Here is a 24,821-nt window from a genome sequence, read left to right on the forward strand (position 1 = left end):
AACAGTTGATGTGGACTCTGGCATTTCCCATCTGACTGATCCTTTATCAACGTACAAAGGAGAAATTGTCAAGGAACAAGAGAACAATTCAGACTCTAACCAAAGGCTGATACTGAAATGATCAGAGCAGGAGATGAAATGTCCTGAAAGACTTCCTAACCTGCCTGGAGAAGGGGTATTTCAGAAAAGTGAAACATTGGGCTTATGGAAATTTCATGGGTTAAGAATTTAATGCATGTGTCATTAGATTGTTGTTAGCTATTTTATATGAGAGTTAATTTGTTTTTCTTTAAGAGGGAAAATGTAGAAATATGTTTGTAGAAGATTATTATTTAGAGACGCTCTCTCATAAGGAACAGTTTTATGAACATAGGAATTTGGAGATGTGCCCTGGAGGCAGAGGCTAGGAACACAGGGTGGCTGCATACAGCCCCTCACTGCAGAAGCTCTCCAGTTTATTTTATTAAAAGTTTTATCCCTTTCTCATTCATTTGGTTTGTTATTTAATGAACCCCCAGATCATTACAGAAGCCATTCCATATCCATGATCATCTTTGTTGCCCTTCTCGCACCTTTTCCAGTTCCACTAGATCTTTTTTCAGATGGGGAAACCAGAACCAGACACAATATTCAAGGTGTGGGTGCACCATGGATTTATATACACAGCTTGGCTTTCATGTCCCAGCTGAAGTACTGGCAGTTAGAAAACACTTTTTACTTGCCAACTGAACAATTTTAATATGGAAATCATTCCGGGGGACAGCATGCTACATGGAGAGGTTCCATAATTGGGATTTATTGCAGGTAATGTTTCTCTTGATGGTGCATGGGCCAGGAAAGAATTCAGCTGAGTCTTCCCTGGCTGTAATTGGTTCTGTGGTCTTAACAGGTGAAAATGTAGTAAAAACATATTTTGTCAATGAAATAAGAGCTATGACTTAGAACACACATAAACCAGATCTGTGGAGAAGAAAAGTGTCACTTTTACATAGTTGCTTTATGGCAATAAACATATTTTTAAGAGACTCACTTAAGGTCAAACAATAAGTCAGTGGCAGAGTGAGGATTATTACAAAGGAGTTCTTGGCTCAATTCACTAGACCATACCGCCTCTATTAGTTCTTATTCAAAGCAAATGTCATTTGTTGTTAGTAGTATTTGTAACGGGATAAAGTGTTAAATGGCTTCTACACAAGCATGTCTGTTTGAGAGGACATTAGAACATAGTACAAGCATCCACGGAGTGTGCATTGGTACATACAGCAGAGGATCTGATGGTTTCGCTATTTCACATACCATATGGAGTTGTTATTTTCCCCATACAGGGCTGGCCCAGGGTCATATAGGCCCTTGGCAAACAACAGAACAAACTTCTTCACACCAGGCAGGAGATCATAAACAATAACATATGCACTTCCAAACCTGCTTCACTTAGGGTGTTTTGGTGAATGGGGGGAGAAATATTTGTTATCCTAGGGTTCCCTGATAATCCAATTCCACAAAATGTTTTTTTTTTTTTTTTTAAAAAAACTGTTCTATTCTTACCACACTGAGAAGATGTTCCTTTATCAAGGAATAAGGTATACATTTGAAGTTCACAATAAAATGATCATGTAGCTACCCTATGCAGTCAAAAGAATGGGATTCTCTCTGCTCATATTCAAAGTCCATGCATAGGTATGCAGTCTGCTAAAACACAGCAAGATCCTGGTACACTGCCACATTTCTAGTGGATGAATAATCCGCAGGCAACACGCTTGTCTGACTGCAGAGAAATCACTAAATAAAAGAAATATAATTAACACATTGTATGAATGAATAAAGCACTAAGACAGATTGAGAGGACTAACCATTCTGACAGATCCATGTAAAGAATGAAACACTAACTCATGATTCTCAACACCACAGCATAATTTATCCTGTACTTTAAGAGTCTTTTTTTGGCATAAGGAGTAGAGCAAGTGACTCATGCGCTGATCCTGAAGGTGCGGAGTGCCTCTTGCCATGTAAAACTGATTTGAAGGCCCCTTGTAGTAATAGGCTCTAAGAATGCAACTGAAGTCTAGAAGCAGGGATGCAAGCCAAGCTTCGCCACTTATCACAACAGATGTGCTTAGGCTTATCAAAAGGGCTCCCTCGTGTGTTCCACGGGTGAAAGAACAGAGAGGCGACTTGCCCTCTCTTCCTAAAGGCTACTCAATATTCGAATGAAGGCACAGCTCCCATGAAATAGCCAACAGGAGCTCCATGCACTTCCAATAGCAGAATTTGCTATGCGCTTGTCCTTTTAAGCCAGATAGTGGAGCCAAAGAGAAACTTCCAATCAGGGAAGAAAAGGGAGGGTAGTTACGACTTCCAGTCTCTGTTGTGATGATCTGTTAGCACCAATGAGATGGAAATGCAAACCGGTAATAGAGGATAGTGCTGTGGGATGCAAGAGGCATGTGTTTGATGGGAGACTGTTCTGGAAGAGTGGGGCATAGCCTAGCCCAATAGCTCTAAGACCATTCTTATATAACAATTTATATTTTCAAAAGAAAACTTGTTATAAAAAGGGAAAACACACTTTTCATAAGTGTTTTAGGATGAGAGGCACCATTAGCCAGAACTATACCAGCATAGATGCTAGCTAGCCTGTTTCATCAGAGTGGTGTGTATATTAATAGTCTGTACACTGTTTAAGAGTAGCAGCCCTGTTAGTCTGTATCCGCAAAAAGAAAAGGAGTACTTGTGGCACCTTAGAGACTAACCAATTTATTTGAGCTCCCTAAAGCTTATGCTCAAATAAATTTGTTAGTCTCTAAAGTGCCACAAGTACTCCTTTTCTTTTTACACTGTTTAAGTGACTTTTCCAGAACAGTTCAAAATACAATGCAGACACATTCACAAAACCTAGAGTTATATGAGATGAATGGCACACACACACAGAGCACGCTGTTGTGCAATACAATACTTAGATGCTCCCCATCTGTATTTTATTTCTAAAACATATTTTACTTATTAGTTTAACTTATAATGTCCCTCCAGTTCCACTGCAAAAGAGGATTCTGCCAAAATACAGGGCTGAGCAGATGCCTTGAATTTGTATGAATATGTAATAAATCTTAATAAATAAAAATTAAATATGCCTGTCTGTTGCATATACAAAACCCAGAAATACAAACAGGCATTTTAGTTACCAAAAAAGCACCATGTTTTGGGTACTGAAACTTGCAGATGATAATATGCTTTTGGAAATAATAATAAATCTATATTTTTGCACAAATTGAAATGCAGGAGGAAAATATTTCTTTATGAAAAACTTTTGCAGCGAAACTTCATTCGGGAGACCCTTCTAGACTAATCTTTAAGAACGCTTTCATTTTAAAACCTGGTATTTGTGTGTCCAACAGGAAAACATTTTGTGACTTTAGTTGTAAAGGTTTTCTCCAAAGGAACTGTTTAGTGGTTTTGGGCAGAGTTCTGTTCCCACAGGAAATCATAACCTCATGTGAGATCATAAACAAAGTTTTTGCACAATGTCTAATCCAGCTCCACCCTAATCTCCAAAATTTTAGCCTAGATGAAAGGGAAACACTGGTAGGAAGGTGTCACCTCCCAGATTAGCAGCTTTTCTGAAATATATTATGTCCTGGCATTACAACTGTTCTGGTCACTACTGATTTTTCATCTTTGCACTGCACTTTTTGAGTTTAAATGTAGCTTCAGAGCCGAATCAACGCAGCAGAGGGATTAAGATGGACTCAACTGCAGATGAATTGCCTACGGTACACAATACAGGTTACGCTAATTCCTCACCAGGGGTTCATCAAGCACACAGAGCTGGGCTAAGGTGCAGTATACAAAGCCAAGACAACCCCCAAAGCGAAGAGTCGAGAGCGCTAGCCGCTGAGAGGGCTCGATCCCTGCAGGCAGAAACCAAACAAGCATTCATCATTCGGTGCTTTTCAAACAAGAGCTGGGGGTTGATTAATTGGGATCTGAATTCAGCCTTCAGTGACATTAAACCCAACCCCACTGCCCCTGCTCGCAGCCCCTGGACATTCACACAAGGGCTCCTACCTCTTGGCTTTTAATTCACCTTCATGGTTTCCCTTTTCGCCGCCGCTCCCTTGAAATCGCTCCCCGGAGCAGCTGGCGTCTCCGGGTTAATCCCCGCCAGGCTGGGCTCGCAATCCCCCGAGGCCACTCATTAGCGTAATCACCTGCCGGCGGCCAAGCCGAGCGGCGACAGGAGCTCGCTCCAGCCGCCGCCCCCGGGGACGCGCTGCTCAGACGGGCTTGTTTACCCTCCCGCCCGGCGCGGCTGGACGCCTTTCCAGAGGGCTGGACCACAGGCGCGGGCGAGGAGCCGCTGCAAGGACCGTAGCGCTCGGCTCCTGCACCGCGCCGCGGCCGGCGTCACCTCCCCCGGGGGGCGCTCAGCGGGCAGCCGCGGGGGCGCGGGTCGGTTCCTGGGCAGCTGGCGGGGGGGGCGGGGTAGCCAGAGGGGAGCCGTTTCCAAAGCGCCGGTGGCTACTTCAGAGCCGCTCTTCCCGCGGCCGCTCTGCCGGGCAGGGACATCCCAGCACGGCTTCACACCCCGCTGGGGGCCGCGGGGCAAGGCAGCCGGGTGTTTCCCATCCCGCAGAGACGCGCGAGCCGATTTTACCTCTGGAGCCAGCAGCTGCTCGGTTACAGGCTGCTGCGCCGGCCCGGGCTAGGCATTTCCTTTCTACCTTCCCGTGCAATGCACTCCTCCCCTTCTCCAGCTAACTTCTTCTTCCCCGGGGAGCAGAGCGGCTTCTCCCCACGCGGCCGGCTGCCAAGACAGGAGGAAGCACGGCCCAGGCTGCTAAGCGGTGTCTGTCCCATCCAGGGAGTGCTTCCTGGCTGAAAGGAACGAGACCGCAGCTACGGCCACCGCAGCCCGTGTGCGGTGCGGGGCAGGGGGGGCGCACGCTGCTTTATTCTGTTCGACCTGCAAGCAGGCAACGCGTGCCAGTCCGACCTGAACACCATGCCTCCCGTCAAACCCGTGCTGAAAGCAAAGAGCGCTCCCTCCAGACCACAGCTACCGACAGAGAGCTTGCATGCAAATCATATCTTCCCTGTTCCAAATTAATTCCCCGCTGAGGCTGCAACGAAGCTCCAGTTTGTGACACTCTGTCATGACACGTGCTGTTTGCTGCTGGAAACAAGGTCTTTCTGCTGAGACACAAAACCGAACACCGCATCACCTGTGATCATCTAAGATAGGGTTGCAATTTTTCACAAGAGTTATCGCCAGTTTCCAACTTGGACAATTGCATTCCGGCTTCTTAAATTACCTTTCGGCTTCAACTGGATATTGTATTTTTCACTTGTGTGTACACTGTTTTGATTCCACTCCTGTGCTGGTTACGGCTGTGTATTCTTTTGATTGTACTGCATGGGAAAATCTTCAATCCTAGTTTACAAAATTTAGGTACAGCTAAATCAGCAAGACAGTCTGAAGCTCAGCAGTGAAAGGGTAAAATCTTTCCCCCGCTACACTCCTGCACTGAAGCCTTGCAAATATTTAACTTAACTTGATCAAGCTGTCTGGGAGCTAAAACTTAAAATGCAGTTCTGTTTCAAAATGTGGCTGGGTAAAAATGATCCTGTTGACAGAGTAGATCCGCTCTCTGTGTCTATTTAAAACATCGCTGCTTATTTGGAGGAGCTAAAAAGCTGTATTACTTTTTACTCCAGTAGCCCTGCACAGCCCATAGAGCTCAAATATGACAGTTGGATACTGTTCTGCTTCCTGCATCAACTAGAGAATTGTTAAATAAGCTCTGACTGTAGAATCTTTGTTGCTGGCAATTCCTGAGCCAGAAAGATCTGAGCCTGTGGAGGACAGGCTTTTTTTTTTTTCCCCCCTCTAAGTCTTTTACTTTTAAATGGAATACATTTTCTCTGAAAATCACCTAGAAGCAATAAATATGGAACCCTTCTACAGTCACTTTTCAGAGCAGAAGCTCACCTTTTCTATTATGAACATAATGGTGTGATGGAGTAGCCACTACCCCAGCCTGAATTTCTGAGGAGACACATGCTTTGATGGACATTGGAGAAGGCATCTACAGATGCATCAGTTTGCTGACCTAGTGACGCAGTCTGAGATCCTTCATTTACTTCAAACCCAACGCTGCCTTTGTGTAAAGTTATACACAACAAAAAATTACATGTACAGAACATTAAGCTTGCAAAGGTAGGAAATGCCAGAATCAAGATTGTCTGTGCAATCTTAATTCAGCCACCTAGTGCATATGCATTATGATAGATTCTCTGATATACATGATCACATTTTTTTCCACAGGACAGCCTTAATTCTGGCATTATACTGACATGCACACCATGCCTTGCTGTGGCCTATGTCTCTGAGTGGGTACTTTTTCTTTGTGGCCCAGCAGAGCCAGTTAATACTAGGGTGACATCCACCTTGCCATGTGCATAGTTAAAGAAACTGGATAATACAGAGAAATCACAGTTACCTTTATGATTCAGAATTACATTATATTTCTCCATTTTAAGAGTGCATTAATTCAGGGCATACTAGTATCACTGTCAAAAGGATCCAGGCCACATATAGCACACAGGGAGTGTGGTGTTCTACAGGCGGAAGGAGAAAAACAAATTCCCTTATTTTAATATTTCCGTAAGAGACATAAGGCTTGTTATAGTAATTCACTACTGAGTATTAATGTAACAAATTAAAACAGAATTGCAGCAAGAAACATACATGAAGGAGCTATAGTGAAATTAAACATGCTTTGAATCCATTTATCTAAATGCTTGCAGTTCTCATTTCACAAAACTGGATGATCTTTAAAAAATAAGTTGAGCAGCTGGTGTGCATTTCAAAGTCAGCTATTGTGATGTAAGTCAAAACAATATTTTAATCATATGTTTTACGACAAGTAGAAGGACTAAGGTATAAACACATACATCACGTTTTCAGAAAGAAAAATGGCTCTATACATGTAGAAGTAGCCAGCAGGACTACTCAGAACAACAGATCAGCTCCCACTGCACTACCTACTGCATATGAAATGGCTGCCAAACTCATTCTGTAGTGACATTTATCATTTCAGACCACGTACCAGTGCTACAAAATTAAGGCTATATAATTACCTCCATCCACTGACTGTGTCCCATAGCAGTTAACAGAAGTTTGGCACAAAGATCAACAGCAGTATATGGCCTTTGTGTAGTAATTAATCTTTTAGCTAGTTCTTCAATGAGTACTGTCTGGGCAAGGAAAATTTCAGGAATACGGCCTCAGATAGTGACATTATCGCTGCATTCATCATCACTCCAGGGGGGAAAATGGTGCAAGGCATTTTTAGGGCCAGTGCTTTTTTGTTTTTTGTTGGGTTTTTTTTTTGTGCTCCTAAACTTATCTGTTTCCATATGCAGTTAGCATGTTTGATGCAAATCAGGTAACAGTGCGCACAAGTTACCTGAGAGACACAACTGCACACCTAAATGATACAGAAATCTGACCCATAACATGCCATTATGAGGATTAAGAGTTAATACTTCATTGAGATACATAAGGACAGTTCGCAACTCTCAGCTATGTCTAACACAGCTCACCTTACTGTCCACACTGGTGCTTTTCGTTACTGCCCGTGCTCCCATCAACGAAATGCTGTCCACACTGGTGCTTTTAATCGCTGCCCGTACTCCTTTCGTCACTAAAACTTTTGTTTTTTCATACCCCTGAGCGACAAAAGTTTTAGCGACAAAAGTGCCATATTTTAGAGTATGACATATTTCAGAGTAACAGCCGTGTTAGTCTGTATTCGCAAAAAGAAAAGGAGTACTTGTGGCACCTTAGAGACTAACGAAAGCTCATGCTCAAATAAATTGGTTAGTCTCTAAGGTGCCAAAAGTACTCCTTTTCTTAGTGTAGACATAGGTTGTCTAAAATGGCACTACATTCCTTTCACACTTAAAAGGATATTGGATACCTTGCCAGCTATAAGTGGTAGAAACCCTTCATTCTTTTAAAAAATAACTTCAGATTTTTCTGAAACTGGATGTGTCATTGACAATGGATGTTTGACACCCTGGACGTATTACATAATACACATTTTCTAAAGGCTCCAGGCTCTCATAGATCTGATAGGGAGAAAAATTAATTAATTAAATTCCTATGATCACGCAATAAGTATCTATATCCAGGAGAACATCCCAATGTTCCATTTTTCCATGGAGGGGAACAACAAACCTCAGAATTCAGCCAGAAACCAGACAAATTATCTTTAATTTATCTGGCCATTATCTTTGAAAACTCGTGGCGAACCGGGGAAGTCCCGGATGACTGGAAAAAGGCTAATGTAGTGCCAATCTTTAAAAAAGGGAAGAAGGAAGATCCTGGGAACTACAGGCCAGTCAGCCTCACCTCAGTCCCTGGAAAAATCATGGAGCAGGTCCTCAAAGAATCAATCCTGAAGCACTTGCATGAGAGGAAAGTGATCAGGAACAGCCAGCATGGATTCACCAAGGGAAGGTCATGCCTGACTAATCTAATCGCCTTTTATGATGAGATTACTGGTTCTGTGGATGAAGGGAAAGCAGTGGATGTATTGTTTCTTGACTTTAGCAAAGCTTTTGACACGGTCTCCCATAGTATTCTTGTCACCAAGTTAAGGAAGTATGGGCTGGATGAATGCACTATAAGGTGGGTAGAAAGCTGGCTAGATTGTCGGGCTCAACGGGTAGTGATCAATGGCTCCATGTCTAGTTGGCAGCCGGTATCAAGTGGAGTGCCCCAAGGGTCGGTCCTGGGGCCGGTTTTATTCAATATCTTCATAAATGATCTGGAGGATGGTGTGGATTGCACTCTCAGCAAATTTGCGGATGATACTAAACTGGGAGGAGTGGTAGATACGCTGGAGGGCAGGGATAGGATACAGAAGGGCCTAGACCAATTGGAAGATTGGGCCAAAAGGAATCTGATGAGGTTCAATAAGGATAAGTGCAGGGTCCTGCACTTAGGACGGAAGAACCCAATGCACAGCTACAGACTAGGGACCGAATGGCTAGGCAGCAGTTCTGCGGAAAAGGACCTAGGGGTGACAGTGGACGAGAAGCTGGATATGAGTCAGCAGTGTGCCCTTGTTGCCAAGAAGGCCAATGGCATTTTGGGATGTATAAGTAGGGGCATAGCGAGCAGATCGAGGGACGTGATCGTTCCCCTCTATTCGACATTGGTGAGGCCTCATCTGGAGTACTGTGTCCAGTTTTGGGCCCCACACTTCAAGAAGGATGTGGATAAATTGGAGAGAGTCCAGCGAAGGGCAACAAAAATGATTAGGGGACTGGAACACATGAGTTATGAGGAGAGGCTGAGGGAGCTGGGATTGTTTAGCCTGCAGAAGAGAAGAATGAGGGGGGATTTGATAGCTGCTTTCAACTACCTGAAAGGGGGTTCCAAAGAGGATGGCTCTAGACTGTTCTCAATGGTAGCAGATGACAGAACGAGGAGTAATGGTCTCAAGTTGCAGTGGGGGAGGTTTAGATTGGATATTAGGAAAAACTTTTTCACTAAGAGGGTAGTGAAACACTGGAATGCGTTACCTAGGGAGGTGGTAGAATCTCCTTCCTTAGAGGTTTTTAAGGTCAGGCTTGACAAAGCCCTGGCTGGGATGATTTAACTGGGAATTGGTCCTGCTTTGAGCAGGGGGTTGGACTAGATGACCTTCTGGGGTCCCTTCCAACCCTGATATTCTATGATTCTATGAAATGACTCAAAGGAGGCTTAAAATTAACCAACAAAAATTCACACCCATCAGAGCAGATCCAAGACTGTAAAGGCCACATTCTGCCACCCGTGTGAATATGGAGCCACTCTGCTGACATCCATATGGGTCTACTTGCAATTGTTCTCTGGACTGGAGAATACTCAGCCTCTTTGAGTTCCCTATCTCTCCATGCAGCCTGCCATCAGAAAGCCAGAAACAGGCTTCAACCAGTACCAGACCAGATACTATCACAGTATGTGCCTGAAAACACAGCAGAGAAAATCTTTCCCTTGCAAATAATTAACCCTTTCTTGACCACTCACATTAACAAAAAGAGCCAATAAACGCCAGCTGTAAATGGCCCTGAAGAGCCAGCGATGAAGCCCAGGATCAGCATTTCATAGAGCCATCCAGGCCATGCATAGGTAGGGCTCCATCTGTGTCTGTCACGGAGGCCGCAGAAGTAATGGATTCCATGACTTTCTGAGACCTCCGTGACTTCTGCAGCGGCCAGTGTGGCTGACCCCAGGGCCACCCAAGCAGCTGACTCTGGGGTCGCTGCTCAGGTGGCCCCAGGGAAAGTCACACCTGCTGTTGCTGGACCAGCTCTGCAGCCAGCTGCTTGGGCAGCCCCACAACCAACCACTCCGGCCTCTGCTCCGGTGGCCCCGGGACCTCCAAGCAGTGGTCTCTAGGGTGGCCAGAGCAGCCACTCCTGATGGTCCCCAGGCAGCTGGAGCAGCTGCTGCTGGCAGCCCTGGGCAGCCCCCCCAGAGTACCGCCCCCCCCAGCAGCAGACCCCCAGGGCGCACCTCCAAGCAGTGCCATCCAGAGGAGTCAGGAGTATTTATAGTATATGTCATGGACAGGTCACGGGGCCATGAATTTTTGTTTATTGCCTGTAACCTGTCCATGACTTTTACTAAAAATACCCGTGACTGAATTGTAGCCTTATGCATAGGTGCCGGAACTAAATGTGCGGGGGGTGCTGCTGCAGCTCCTGGAAGCAGCAGCATGTCCCCCCTCTGGCTCCTACGTGGAGGCGCAGCCAGGCAGCTCTACATGCTGCCCCATCCACAGGCACCACCCCTGCAGCTCCCATTGGCCATGGTTCCCATGGGCTGGTGCTTGGGGTGGGGGCAGCATGCGGAGCACCCTGGTTTCCCCTACACATAGGAGCTGGAAGAGGGACATGCTGCTGCTTCCGGGAGCTGCACAGAGTCATGGTATGCACGGAGCGAGACAAGCCCCCAACTCCGCTCCCCAGCTGGAGCCCTGGAGTGGGGCAAGGCCCAGACTCTGCTTCCTGGGAGAAGATTGAGGGCCAGATTCAAACATCTGAAGGGACGGATGCAGCCCCCAGGCCTTAGTTTGCTCACCCCTGGTCTAGGGCACCACTGCTAGACATGTTGTCACACGGATTCTTATCTGCACCACACTTACACATCTCTGTACCAGGCAGGCTGCTGGCCAAACATTTGTAGGGTGGTGAGCATCTGGTCTTTGTACATGAGCATTTAATTAACTGCAGGATTGATTCAGGAGCACGTGATATTTCACACACAACTGGTGTGATCAGTCCATCCTCCAAAAGACTCATCCATGCCCAAATAGGATACGCTCGATCATCCTGGAGCCATTCCATTGTTTGATAATTTGCCCTCCTAATAGCACATATAAATGGATCCCTTGTCGGTGTCAATTTTTCTCCGTTTATCTGCTTCTTGGACAACATCCACCAGCATAGCTCTGCAAGTGTTGTAACGGTCTTCAAATGGTAAACTTGGCATATGAACACTTCCAGTGCATTTAGGATGTCATCAGTGTCTGTCCCTGCCATTCCGAGTACCTTCAGAGCAAGGAGAGAGTCATTGGAGGCTGAATCAAATGCCTTCTAGTAAGATCATTTGGTCTTTCCAGCCAACCTTCCAGTAGTGTTGCATCCTGAAAAAGCATGGAAACCTGGCTGTGCAGTGACTTTATTGGTCCACGTGATAGGAACACCTCTCTGAGAGATACACAGCAATTCTGTTCCCCAGCAGCAGGCACAAAAACAGAATCTTGCGGAAGTCTTGAAGAGCGTCTCAGAGACAATAGTGGAACATCTGTGTCTTGTGCAAAAATCTGGAGTTAAATAGCACCTTTCTCTGTGGCATTGGTGGCATGCACGATAATTTGAGTGTCAACCTCCTCCTGGGAGCGACAAAGAAACTCCACTGAACAGGCAGCAGCTTTATTATGCTATGCAATGATGATTATTCAAGCAATTCTTTGCATGCTGTAGCATTTTTCCTGCAAGGTATGCAGTTAACATCCTTCTACCCCATACTTGCATGTAGCTTCTTCACTGTAACGTCTGGAGATGTTCATGAAGTCAATGATTTTGTACTGGACAGTTGCAATACCATGGAGTCTCTTCTTTCTGATAACATTTTAATTGATCCCTCTGCATGTGTGTCAAACACGAGGTGAACCTTGACATAGGTCCAGTATTTTCTCTGTAGCTTCATAATGAAGTGTTCAGCCAAATCTCGGCAGCTGTTAACAGTTTATGGTTTGTGGAGAGCTTGTACCTCAGCCATACTATCTATGATTGCTACAATGAAAGGCCTCTGCTGGTATAAGGTACTGGTCACATTGTCAATAGGTGCTGGCTTAGGAAGACCATGCAAGATGTGCATTAGTTTGCTTTTCACCTGGCACGTAATGCATGATTTCATCATATTGAAGTATCATAAAATCATAGAACATCAGGGCTGGAAGGGACCTCAGGAGGCCATCAAGTACAACCCCCTGCTCAAAGCAGGACCAATCCTCAATTTTTGCCCCAGATCCCTAAATGGCCCCCTCAAGGATTGAACTCACAACCCTGGGTTTAGCAGATCAATGCTCAAACCACTGACCTATCCCTCCCCACCCCCAAGGAGAAGCTGGGGGCGCCTTGAAAAACTACACCAAGATACCACAGAGAAATCATAAGTACTTTCCCTAAAGTCTCATGTAAATCAACATCACTCTGAGACACAGATATGACCAAGAGACAAGCAAACAGTAACCTGTCTGCAGTTAGCTCTAGAATGTTCCCTGCTACCTTTATTCTACTTTCTTCTTTACATTCGAGCACAGCTTTAGTCTGTTCTTCTTGATTGGAGCCCATAGACTGATGGAGCCTTGGACAATTCTCTGGGTTTTGAAGGCTTCATGCAAGTCATGACCCAAAGTATTCATCCAATTGACATCTTTAGCTATCTCCTCACTTTTATGCTTTCATCACGATATTAATGAGCTCTGGTCTGTCATCATATATGAATGGGTTGCCAGTGTGAGGAAGCTCATCCAGTACATTTAAAATTGCCCCTTTTTGGCATTTAACAGCACCTAATGAGTCTGGGTGGTGCTGGGCTACTTCTGGGGAAGTCATCCCAGCACGTTTCATTTGAAATTTGATGGAGTTTTGGGGTTGTCCGGAAAAAACAAGGAAGAGCATTTAGATGCTGTGTTATGCCCACCAACCCCACGACTTTCACTGCTCTGTTTCATGTTCTAGAGCTTCATCTGAACCATGTGCACAGAAGGGAACTGGCAACCTTTTAACAACCCCACTTCCTTTTCAAAATTCCTCACGTACGTCAGGGTAAGACTTTTCTACACTTTTTATTTCAGCGAGGTACCAGCCAATCATCGCAGAATAGTTGGTTAAATCGAAAGCAAAAAAGTATTTCAAAAAGTCTTGCAATGCAGCAAGATGCAAATTCCAAATAGCAGTCCTAATAGATCAAATAAAGGGTAGCAAAGAGTCAACCATCTTCATGAATCGCTGCACCATCCCCAAAATTTGCTTCATCGCTGATTCAATCTTATCAAATTGCTTGATCCATTCTGTATAATGGCAGCTCTCCATCGTGCGCAATGGGTCATTGAGAGCTGAATGTACACTGGATGTGTGGCCCTGGGAAATGACTTCAAACACATTAGTGTGCTTTTCAAACAAGACATCTAGGTGGCATTTTCAAAGGGCAACAAGTGTTTGTGTGTGTGCTTCCTCACTAGAATTTGGTTCACAGTATGGTGTCACTGTACAAAATACCCCAGATCCACATCCCCTTGGCGTATGAATTAGAGCAATTTCTAGCTGGATGCTGACATCTCAACCAGTACCTCTTTACAGTTCTTTTGACATAATATATGCTCAAATAAATTTGTTAGTCTCTAGGGTGCCACAAGTACCCCTTTTCTTTAAACAAAACTGATAATCGGTACCACTGAACTGCTTCTTTTTTGCCAATGATGGCTGTGACGTTACTGACATAACCTGTGACCATATAAATCATTGTTGTAACCACTGTTGTATATTTGCAACAAGTATTGTACAAAGATTGTCACGTAAGGTGTCTATGGAAAGGTTATGATTTGCTAATTATGATTATGCTATCTGTGTGTATCATTTTTGTAGCTGAAGTTATGAACATTGGCTATGTACTTGTATATGAATGAGTTTTGATTCCAAGTAGCCTCAGTGTAGCATTTGGTCAGCTTCTTGAGAAAGGAATTTGCAAATAAAGTGCCCAATCAAGAAACACTTAACTGACAACAGGCCTTGGAAGACTCCAGTCCACATGAGAAGTCTTCCTGGGAATGTTCAAGATAGCATGTGAGCAGTGGCTGCTGCCTGTAAAGAACTTGAGTCATGCATGGACATGTGACTTGCCCATGTGACTCCAAACTCCATTTTACTGTAATTTTCCACAGTAAGAACAAAGAGATGTTCTTACACCTGGAAGACACTATAAAAGGCTGATGCCTCATCTCCATCTTGTCTTCAATCCTGCTTCTTATCTCTGGAGGGACTTTGTTACAAACTGAAGCTCTGAGCAAAGGCCTGAAAGTCCCATCCCAGCTGTGGATGTACTCCAGAGATTTGATTTGTGCCTGCAGTTTATTCCATCACCACTACAAGTCTAAACCAAGAACTTTCCCATGACTGTATGTCATTGATTCCATTTAACCAATTCTAGCTCTCATCTATATCTCTTTCTTTTTCTGAATAAACCTTTAGATTTTAGATTCTAAAGGATTGGCAACAGCGTGATTTGTGGGTAAGATCTAACTTGTATATTGACCTGGGTCTAGGACTTAGTCCCTTTGGGATCGGAAGAACCTTTTTCTTTTACTGGGATATTGGTTTTCATAACCATTCATCCCCATAACGACTGGCACTGGTGGTGATACTGGGAAACTGGAGTGTCTAAGGAAATTGCTTGTATGACTTATGGTTAGCCAGTGGGGTAAACCCAAAGTCTTCTCTGTTTGGCTGGTTTGGTTTGCCTTGCCTTGGTGTGCAAAGGAACCCCAGCCTTGGGCTGTAACTACCCTGCTTTAAGCAATTTGTCCTGAATTGGTACTCTCAGTTGGATCCCACCAGAACCAGCATCGTTACAATGGCAAATCAACCTGAAGTTTTTCTTCCACTTCCAGTAATCTGTAACATAAAAAAAAAAAAGCAATCAAGTATCATGTTCTGAGCATTAACTTGCAACACGGTACCATCATTTGAGGGCCACAACTTAACTTTGTGAGGACTGCATGTTTGACATGCCTTTGTAAAAGTATAATTTTAAAAAGTTGATTTTTAAATGTTTTCCAGGTATATAATTATTCTAGGTGTGTCATATCTGGTACCATTGTGTTCGTGGGAGAAAGGACTGTCGACTGACGCACAACTGGACCCGTTTCCGATGACACTGTATTATCAAAATTTCCACCAACCAGAGAACTTGGAGCTGGTAGCCAGGGGGGGCAGCAAGTACCCCTGCCATGCTGCAGAGGATGACACCCTTGAATTATGGTTCTGTAGTTTAAACGAACATAAGGAAGTATTTCTTCACACAGCATGCAGTCAACCTGTGGAACTTGTTGCCAGCGGATGCTGTGAAGGCCAAAAGAATAACTGGTTTCAGAATTAGATAACTGCATGGAGGATAGGTCCATCAGTGGTTATTAGCCAAGATGGTCAGAGATGCAACCCCCATGCTTCGGGTGCCTCTAAACCAGGGGTGGGCAAACTTTTTGGGCTGAGGGCCACATCTGGGTGGGGAAATTGTATGCAGGGCTGGGGCAGGGGGTTGGGGTGCGGGAGGGAGTGCGGGGTGTGGGAGGGGGTGCGGTGTGCAGGAACGGGCTCAGGGCAAGGGATTGGGGCAGAGGAGGGGAATGGGATGTATGAGGGGGCTCAGGGAAGGGGGCTTGGGTGCAGGAGGGGTGCAGAGTGCAGAAGGGGACTCAGGTCAGGGTTGCAGGCGGGGTGCAGACTGCAGGAGGGAGCTCAGAGCAGGGGGTTGGGGTGCAGGAGGCATGCGGGGTGTGGCAGGGGGCTCAGGGCAGGGGGTCGGTGTGCAGGAGGGGAGCGAGGTGCAGGCAGGGGGCTCAGGGCAGGGGGTCGGTGTGCAGGAGGGGAGCGAGGTGCAGGCAGGGGGCTCAGGGCAGGGAGTTGGTGTGCAGGAGGGGTGCGGGGTGCAGCAGGGGACTCAGGACAGGGGGTTGGGGTGCACAGGGGTGTGGCGGGGGCTCAGGACAGGGAGTTGGGGTGCAAGGTGCAGGCAGGGGGCTTAGGGCAGGGAGTTGGGGGGTGGAGTGCAGTAGGGGTTCAGCCTCCGGCCCAGCTCCGCTTACCTAAAGCGGCTCTGGGGTAGCAGTGGTGCACACAGGGGTCAGGGCAGGTTCCCTGCCTGCCTGCCCTGGCCCCATGCCGCACCACTCCAGGAAGCAGCCGGAACCACGTCCCTGTGCAGCCCCGGGGGGGGCGGGGGCAGCACAGGGCTCTGCGCGCTGTCCTTGCCACGCCTCCAGGTACCTCCACCAAAGATCCCATTGACCGCAGTTCCCTGTTCTGGCCAATGGGAGCTGCGGCGGGGGCGGGGGGCGGGGGGCGGTGCATGGAGGCAAGGGCAACGCACGGAGCCCTCTGCCCCCACCTGGGGCCCCAGGGACATGGTGCTGGCTGCTTCTGAGAGCGGCCCGGGACCTGCGGCACCGTGGGGCGCAGTCCCGTGGGCCAGATCCAAAGCCCTGAGGGTCCCGATCTGGCCCGCAGGCTGTAGTTTGCCGACGCCTGTTTTAAACCCCTGACTGCCAGAAACTGGGACTGGATGGCGGGGTGGATCACTCAATAATTGCCCTGTTCTTTTCATTCCCTCTGAAGCATCTGGGACTGGCCACTGTTGGAAGACAGGATACTGGGATCAATGGACTATTGGTCTGACCCAATATTGCCATTTTTATGTTCTTATGTAGATTTTTACAAATCAAATGACACCTCCCTTGCCTTTCTATAATTAACTTGCCCATGGAATTACACATTCTTCCAGACTATTAAACAGTAGCTGACATTCAAAACACGAGAGTCTCATTCTTCCAAAGTGGAATTTTACAGAACTCTTATCTAGGCACTGTGTCTGTTTTAGTGGTGACACTATACATAGCCCTCCCCATCTTCTTTGCACAAGTGCCTTTCTGGACTACTGGTTCCAAATTTATTACATGAACCAGAAACCTGGCCCTTCAAGAACGGAGTTGTTTATGGGCAAGCATTTGTTCAGTTAGCGAACAACCATGTTATAGTTGCTGTCTTTTTCTTCATTCAAGCTCTACTTCCAGACTGATCATTTTAAAAATAATCATCATATATAAATAAAATTTCTATTGTAAGAGAACATTCTGCCAAGCACTCTTTACATAACTACAGCAGTACAATAAAACTTGTGTATGTGTTGCAGCTAAGTTATTTTTGCTTTACTGAGCCGTTCTTTGTAAATCATAGAATCGTAGGACTGGAAGGGACCTCAAGAGGTCATCTAGTCCAGACCCCTGAACTCATGGCAGGACTAAGTATTAGCTAGACCATCCCTGACAGGTGTTTGTCTAACCTGCTCTTAAAAATCTCCAGTGACGGAGAGATTCCACAACCTCCCTAGGCAATTTATTCCAGTGCTTAACTACCCTGACAGGAAGTTTTTCCTAATGTCCAACCTAAACCTCCCTTGCCACAGAAGAAGCCCATTGCTTCTTGTCCTATCCACAGAGCTAAGAAGAACAATTTTTCTCCCTCCTCCTTGTAACAACCTTTTGTGTACTTGAAAATTGTTACGTCCCTCTCGGTCTTCTCTTTTCCAAACTAAACAAACCCAATGTTTTCAATCTTCTGTCACAGGTCACATTTTCTAGACCTTTAATTATTTTTGTTGCTCTTCTCTGGACTTTCTCCAAATTGTCCACATCTTTCCTGAAATGTGGGGCCCAGAACTGGAGACAATACTCTAGTTGAGGCCTAATCAGCACGAAGTAGAGCAGAAGAATTACTTCTCATGTCTTGCTTACAACACTCCTGCTAATTAATCCCAAAATGATGTTTGCCTTTTTTTTTTTTTTTGCAACAGTGTTACACTATTGACTCCTATTTAGCTTGTGATCCACTATTACCCCAGATCCCTCTCCGCAGTACTCCTTCCTAGGAAGTCATTTCCCATTTTGTATATGTGCATCTGATTGTTCCTTCCTAAGTGGAGTACTTTGCATTTGTCCTTATTGGATTTCATCCTATTTACTTCAGACCATTTTTCCAATTTGATCAGATCATTTTGAATTATAATCCTATCCTCCAAAACATTTGGAACTCCTTCCAGTTTGGTATAGTCCACAAACTTTATAAGTGTACTCTCTATGCTATTATCTAAATCACTGATGAAGATATTGAACAGAACTGGCCCCAGAACTGATCCCTGCGGGACCCCACTCATTATGCCCTTCCATCATAATAATAATCCCATAGATTATTATTTTGCGGTAATTCCAGATTTATGGGTGATACAACCATTTTGCTTGGCACTAAAATAATTTGTTTACTTATTACACTAACACCGTAGATTATTAAAAGTGAAAGAATTTTAAAGTTCCAGTTTACCTCTCAGTGTTTGTTTACTATTTCCATTTCTCTGAACAATTAAGTCAATTTCACCTTTCTCATAGTCACTTTCACTTTTGAGTTTTAGACATTGTGGGGGAATGTTTATTTGTTTTAAAGTAATCTGTTTTCATTGGAATCTTTTAAACACTGTTGGGAACATCTCTACTACTCTAAGGTTTTATCTAAGCTTGTTTTTAGAAAAATTTCATTTAGGAGCCAAATTTAGAGTTGACAGTGTCCTTTAAAAACCAAAGAGTGAAGGACCAGATTCTAACTTCACATGAACTTTCAGCCCAATCCTGCATCACTGGTGTGAGTGGATGGGTTGCCATCAGCTTCCATGGGAACAGGATTGTGTCCATTATGTAGATCTGCACATTTCATCTCAGATAATCCTTTTTTGTGTATTGAGTTAAGAATATTTCCATGAATATTTCTGAAAATATATGCTTATTATTTGTAGATCTATATTTAAATTCCTATCTTTTCCCCCTCAGGGTTAAGCCACAGCTTTCTCACTCTTTAACCTCTTCCCAATATTATTTGTGTAACTAAAGACATGAACATTTTGGTTGAATCAAAGGTTGTGTTTTGAATTTTTGTTTCCTCGTCTGTACAAAGGTTAGCATTTCAGAACATAACCTACGGACACTTTTACTCCAGAGAGAGAATTCAGAAAGCAAACTATTTTAACTCCAGTTCTGTTGGGTGTAAAAAGTTACACAAGAAGCACAGCAACCATGGGGAAGGGGAATCATAGTTATCAAATGGATTTTGCAAGAGCAGCAATCTGCATCTTCCAAGAAAACATCCTGAGACCACACACAGCACACAAAGTGCCAGACATTTCATTACCCAGTAACTGCTCAGGTTTATATTTGGAAACAGTATTTAAAAACACCAAATAACTAACTCGAGACAGCTTCATGCTGCTTCTGAGGCATTGATGGGTTTTGCAGAGAGCCTCTATCCCCGTTATAGAAATCCTTTAGTTTTGTACACAAAAGTTCTTCTAATATTAGTTGTCAGAAAAGTAAACCTACCAAATAAGTGCAGCAGACTGATGGGAAGATCCAGCAGAGAAGTAGCAAATCACCAGGACTTCATTCTCAGAGCCATCTTTGAGCATTGTGAGTTATAGTGAAAGATACATAGTGCATCCGACGAAGTGGGTATTCACCGACGAAAGCTCATGCGCCAATACGCCTGTTAGTCTATAAGGTGCCACAGGACTCTTTGCCGATATATAGTGACTTACTCCAGGAAAAGGATCCATTACTGATACCCAGTCCTTACCCCACCCCCTTTGGTGCTGAAAGTAATGTAACAGACAATGGAGATGGGACTAAGCCACTTTCAAAGCATGATCAAGACCTGGTAAGACCTCTGAGAGACAGAAGGAGCATGGGAAACAGAGACTCAATCCCCTTTTCAGTCTCCAGTCAAGAGCACTTAGCAGCTAAACTGTTTGAACAGAAGTTGATAGGGGACCAAGGACAAACCTTTTGTCAGCAATCAAACCTTTAACCAGCGTAGAGAGCACACAGGCAAACTCAAGAAGAGCTCATAGTAACGGAAGCACTGACCTGCCACATTCTCAGAGTTACTATAGGAATAGTTGAGTGCTAGGGAGTAAAAGGATCCATTACTGATACCCAGTCCTTACCCCACCCCCTTTGGTGCTGAAAGTAATGTAACAGACAATGGAGATGGGACTAAGCCACTTTCAAAGCATGATCAAGACCTGGTAAGACCTCTGAGAGACAGAAGGAGCATGGGAAACAGAGACTCAATCCCCTTTTCAGTCTCCAGTCAAGAGCACTTAGCAGCTAAACTGTTTGAACAGAAGTTGATAGGGGACCAAGGACAAACCTTTTGTCAGCAATCAAACCTTTAACCAGCGTAGAGAGCACACAGGCAAACTCAAGAAGAGCTCATAGTAACGGAAGCACTGACCTGCCACATTCTCAGAGTTACTATAGGAATAGTTGAGTGCTAGGGAGTAAAAGGATCCATTACTGATACCCAGTCCTTACCCCACCCCCTTTGGTGCTGAAAGTAATGTAACAGACAATGGAGATGGGACTAAGCCACTTTCAAAGCATGATCAAGACCTGGTAAGACCTCTGAGAGACAGAAGGAGCATGGGAAACAGAGACTCAATCCCCTTTTCAGTCTCCAGTCGAGAGCACTTAGCAGCTAAACTGTTTGAACAGAAGTTGATAGGGGACCAAGGACAAACCTTTTGTCAGCAATCAAACCTTTAACCAGCGTAGAGAGCACACAGGCAAACTCAAGAAGAGCTCATAGTAACGGAAGCACTGACCTGCCACATTCTCAGAGTTACTATAGGAATAGTTGAGTGCTAGGGAGTAAAAGGATCCATTACTGATACCCAGTCCTTACCCCACCCCCTTTGGTGCTGAAAGTAATGTAACAGACAATGGAGATGGGACTAAGCCACTTTCAAAGCATGATCAAGACCTGGTAAGACCTCTGAGAGACAGAAGGAGCATGGGAAACAGAGACTCAATCCCCTTTTCAGTCTCCAGTCAAGAGCACTTAGCAGCTAAACTGTTTGAACAGAAGTTGATAGGGGACCAAGGACAAACCTTTTGTCAGCAATCAAACCTTTAACCAGCGTAGAGAGCACACAGGCAAACTCAAGAAGAGCTCATAGTAACGGAAGCACTGACCTGCCACATTCTCAGAGTTACCATAGGAATAGTTGAGTGCTAGGGATGAAATTCAACCCTCTGCAGAGAGCCAGCACAAGGCCTATCTAGCACTTTTGCCCTCAGCATAGTACTTATGTGGGATTCAAGTGGCAAATGGAGCTTCTGCTGGCCCTCTCTACAGGGTGAACTTCACTCTGGGAAACATATATTCCATGAGTGCTGCTCCCTAGGAAAGGGCCAACTAACACTTTCCATCCTCTTAAACACACAAAATAACCCAGGTTACAGCAGTGGCTGCCCCCTCCAGTATCTCTAGCTCCATCCTGAAGTAATTTATATTAGTCGCACCAATGCCCTGACTCTAGTATATTAATCAGAGCTGCAGAGATTGTTCCAAATGTGCTTTTATTTCAGGCTACAATAGCTTCCATCAATGCAATATATTGTGCTTTATACCATATTATAGACACAGTATAACCCAAGATCTCATTTGCTTTTTAAACACTGCATTTTATCTCTGTGTACTACCCAGGCATGTTGAAATGTGCCATACACCTGTCAATTATTATCGTTTCAAGAATCTTCCTTAAAACATACACAAGGCTTATAGAGGATTTTGTCTCTCTTGATCGCTCTCATCAGGCTCTGGATTGATATGCAGGAACATACTGTAGCTGTTTTTACGTATTTTCATTTTTAAACCATTTTAAGAATATTGCCAGAATTTGTCCTTTTTTCCTTAAATATGAGATCTAAATTGGATTTCTTGATTCAGGCCCCTCTAATGCCCAAGTTCAATTATTCCTGCAAAATTAATCTGCAGGCTTCATTTCATACAAATTTAATCTGCTAGGCTTCCGTCTTGGGTTGGATGGTGCAGCATGCCTTCATTATAGTCTCCACATCATCTCACAGCAGCATCTGGTACTGTCAAAAAGATTTTGTGCACTTCATGGGCAGGGTCCCTCTGATATGTTAATTGCATTTACCTCACTTCATCCCTCAGTCTCTTTGGATCAGGGGTTTCTGACTGATCCCTTGCTTCACCTGAACTCTCTGGGGCTGGTGTATTTTCTTATGTGTCCAGTTTGTGAAACTTACTGTTCAATGAAAGATAATGTAGACCTCATTCTTCTGCTCTAAACCAGCATAAATCAAGGTTAACTCTTAAGAACAGTGGCTTACGACTGATATAAGTGAAATCAGAAACAGATCCTCCAAATCTATGTTGCTTTTATCTCACATTTGAGATCCCTCCCTGCTCCATTAAAATGCATTGAAAGATAGGAACATTATTTTTTCCAGGGGTATTAAGAATGCTTCTTGTCTGTCCATACTATCCCTTCTACTATTATACTACTTATGAATGTTATACTTATGAGTGTTTTAGATTAATCCAAAGGAATTTCGTATTCTTCTTCAATTTTTAACATTGGGGTTGACTTCATTTTGCTAATTAGAGACCTGATCCTTCCCTCCTTGAAATCAAGAGCTGGTTTTGCTGTTGAGTTCACTGAAAGGACGATTGGGTTCTCAATGACTATACAAGAGTGTCTACAGTATCCACCACAATCTAAAGGTTAAAACTTCTAATGAACAACTACTCTAGCAAAAATGAAAGTCACAAAACCTTTTAACATTTCACATTCCCCCAGGCACATGCGTCTATTCTCCAGGATGTAACCTTCAGTTTCTCAGGTGGATGCTGAAGAAAAGCACATGATGAGGATCTCAGTGATCTCAGCAACATCTATCATTCACTTTTTTTCACATAATTGTGTGTGTGAATTTAGTACTTACAAAAGGTGTTGGATTGACAGACCCTAGAGATTGCTGTCCTCTCTTCCCAAACAAGAACATCATGAGTGACAGCAGTGCAGACTTCTCCACACTCTACAGCAATGTGCTTCAACTCTGACCTCTGAGAAAGGATCAGTCTCATTGCCCTGGTTGAGACTGCCTGCCAGCGTGCCCTCTGGTGTTCGTTGGGATGTGGAGGTTGGGATGTGGACACTTATCCGTCATAAATTAGATGAAGACATCAAGATCTCCACGCTGGTGTAATTGAAAACTACTAAGCAAGGAAAACGGATATGAAGTATGCATGTGAGAGAGGATATATGAGGGAGAAAACTTTAAAACTTGCCTGTCCTTACCAAACTGTTCCTACTCTGAAAACACACCAGTCATGGGAATAATTATATGGTTCGTTTTAATCCTTTAAAAAATATTGCATGCTTATCTTGATGTTGATATTGTTTCCCCTCTTGGTTCAATTGCTCTCTAAGAAGCCTGTTACAACTTGCACAGGACTACTCACAAAAAAGGATTTTTAATTGAACAGGATACAAGTTCATCTCTATTAATAAGTTTCCCAGAGTCCTGGTGAATTTTTTCCCATGTAAACAAACTTCTGCTATGCAGAGCTATATGCTAGACTTTTGAACAGCTTCAGCTCTCTAGGATGAACAGGTGAGTGTATAATATGCAAAGTTTGTAAAAAACTATGAATGTCTTTTGTTAGAGAGTGTTTGCTCAAAACAAAATTGGCAGCTGCAGCATGCTTGACTTTGAACCTCCTTATTTACAGAAAACCTAAAATAGTGTATCTGGGAACCAAATTTCAGCTGCATGTTGGCTGGAATAAAAAAACCTCTTGTTTTATGGCGTTAAAGTCTGCACCAAGAGCATAAAGAGACAGATTTCTGGCCTGGAGGAAAAATTTAGAAAAATACAGTTCAGTTTTTCCACTCTTTAACTAATGTAACAAACTCTATAGGTAAATAAGTCTTTTCACTCTCCTACATTTGTGCCTCATAGATGCACCAGACAGTACTGGACAGTAATTGTTAAATTTCATAATTATCAGGTACATCCCTCATAAGGTTACCCACATAGCTCAAATGTCTGTCTGGAGCAAGAGATGTTTTAAAAGATATCCTGCTATTACCCTTTATGCAAGCAATCCTGTGTTAGAATACCTGCAGTACAGACAGGTAGTCAGCAGTTCCATAAGCTAAGGAAAATTCCCAAAGTGACAGAAAAAGTGTGTGTTGTGTTGAGGGTGGAGTGCGTGTTATACAGGGAAGGTCTCACTAACTGATGCCTGATTTAAGATACAGGTGTATAGATAAGAAAAGTTATTCACTTATATGATTAATATATTCACCAGTACAAATGGTAATTTAGGGAGGTGGCAATAGGTGTATAATTACCAAAAGAAAGATGAAAAATTCACAAATAACAAACAACAAGAAACCAAGAGGCACAAGATAGAGTTTTAGAGGAATTTACCTCAATTACATGCCTGTTTCTGATCTTAGTTACCCAGGCATAGGTGAGAAGAGAATCAGGACCACAGCCTGCATCTTGGTAGTCTAGGTATGTAATCTTTCGTCAGGTTTCAGAGTAACAGCCGTGTTAGTCTGT

At 44.1% G+C, this 24,821-nt stretch overlaps 1 protein-coding gene across 12 annotated transcripts in view; it reads right to left on the reverse strand.

Annotated features, from left to right (window-relative positions):
- The window catches only part of PDZD2 (PDZ domain containing 2), a 334,633-nt gene that overhangs the window by 188,124 nt on the left and 121,688 nt on the right, over positions 1-24,821 (reverse strand). For 2 of the 12 annotated variants that reach the window (XM_073343674.1, XM_073343669.1), the window contains exon 1: positions 4,652-4,935. The exons of 9 other annotated variants lie outside the window; for them this stretch is intronic. The gene's annotated coding sequence lies outside the window, so the exon portion shown is untranslated. Of the gene's footprint in view, positions 1-4,062; positions 4,315-4,651; positions 4,936-24,821 lie in introns of those variants that run through there. One more of the 12 variants, XM_073343668.1, reaches the window with a different exon arrangement.

This window comes from Lepidochelys kempii, chromosome 5, assembly GCF_965140265.1.
Source record: "Lepidochelys kempii isolate rLepKem1 chromosome 5, rLepKem1.hap2, whole genome shotgun sequence".
Classification (NCBI taxonomy): domain Eukaryota; kingdom Metazoa; phylum Chordata; order Testudines; family Cheloniidae; genus Lepidochelys; species Lepidochelys kempii.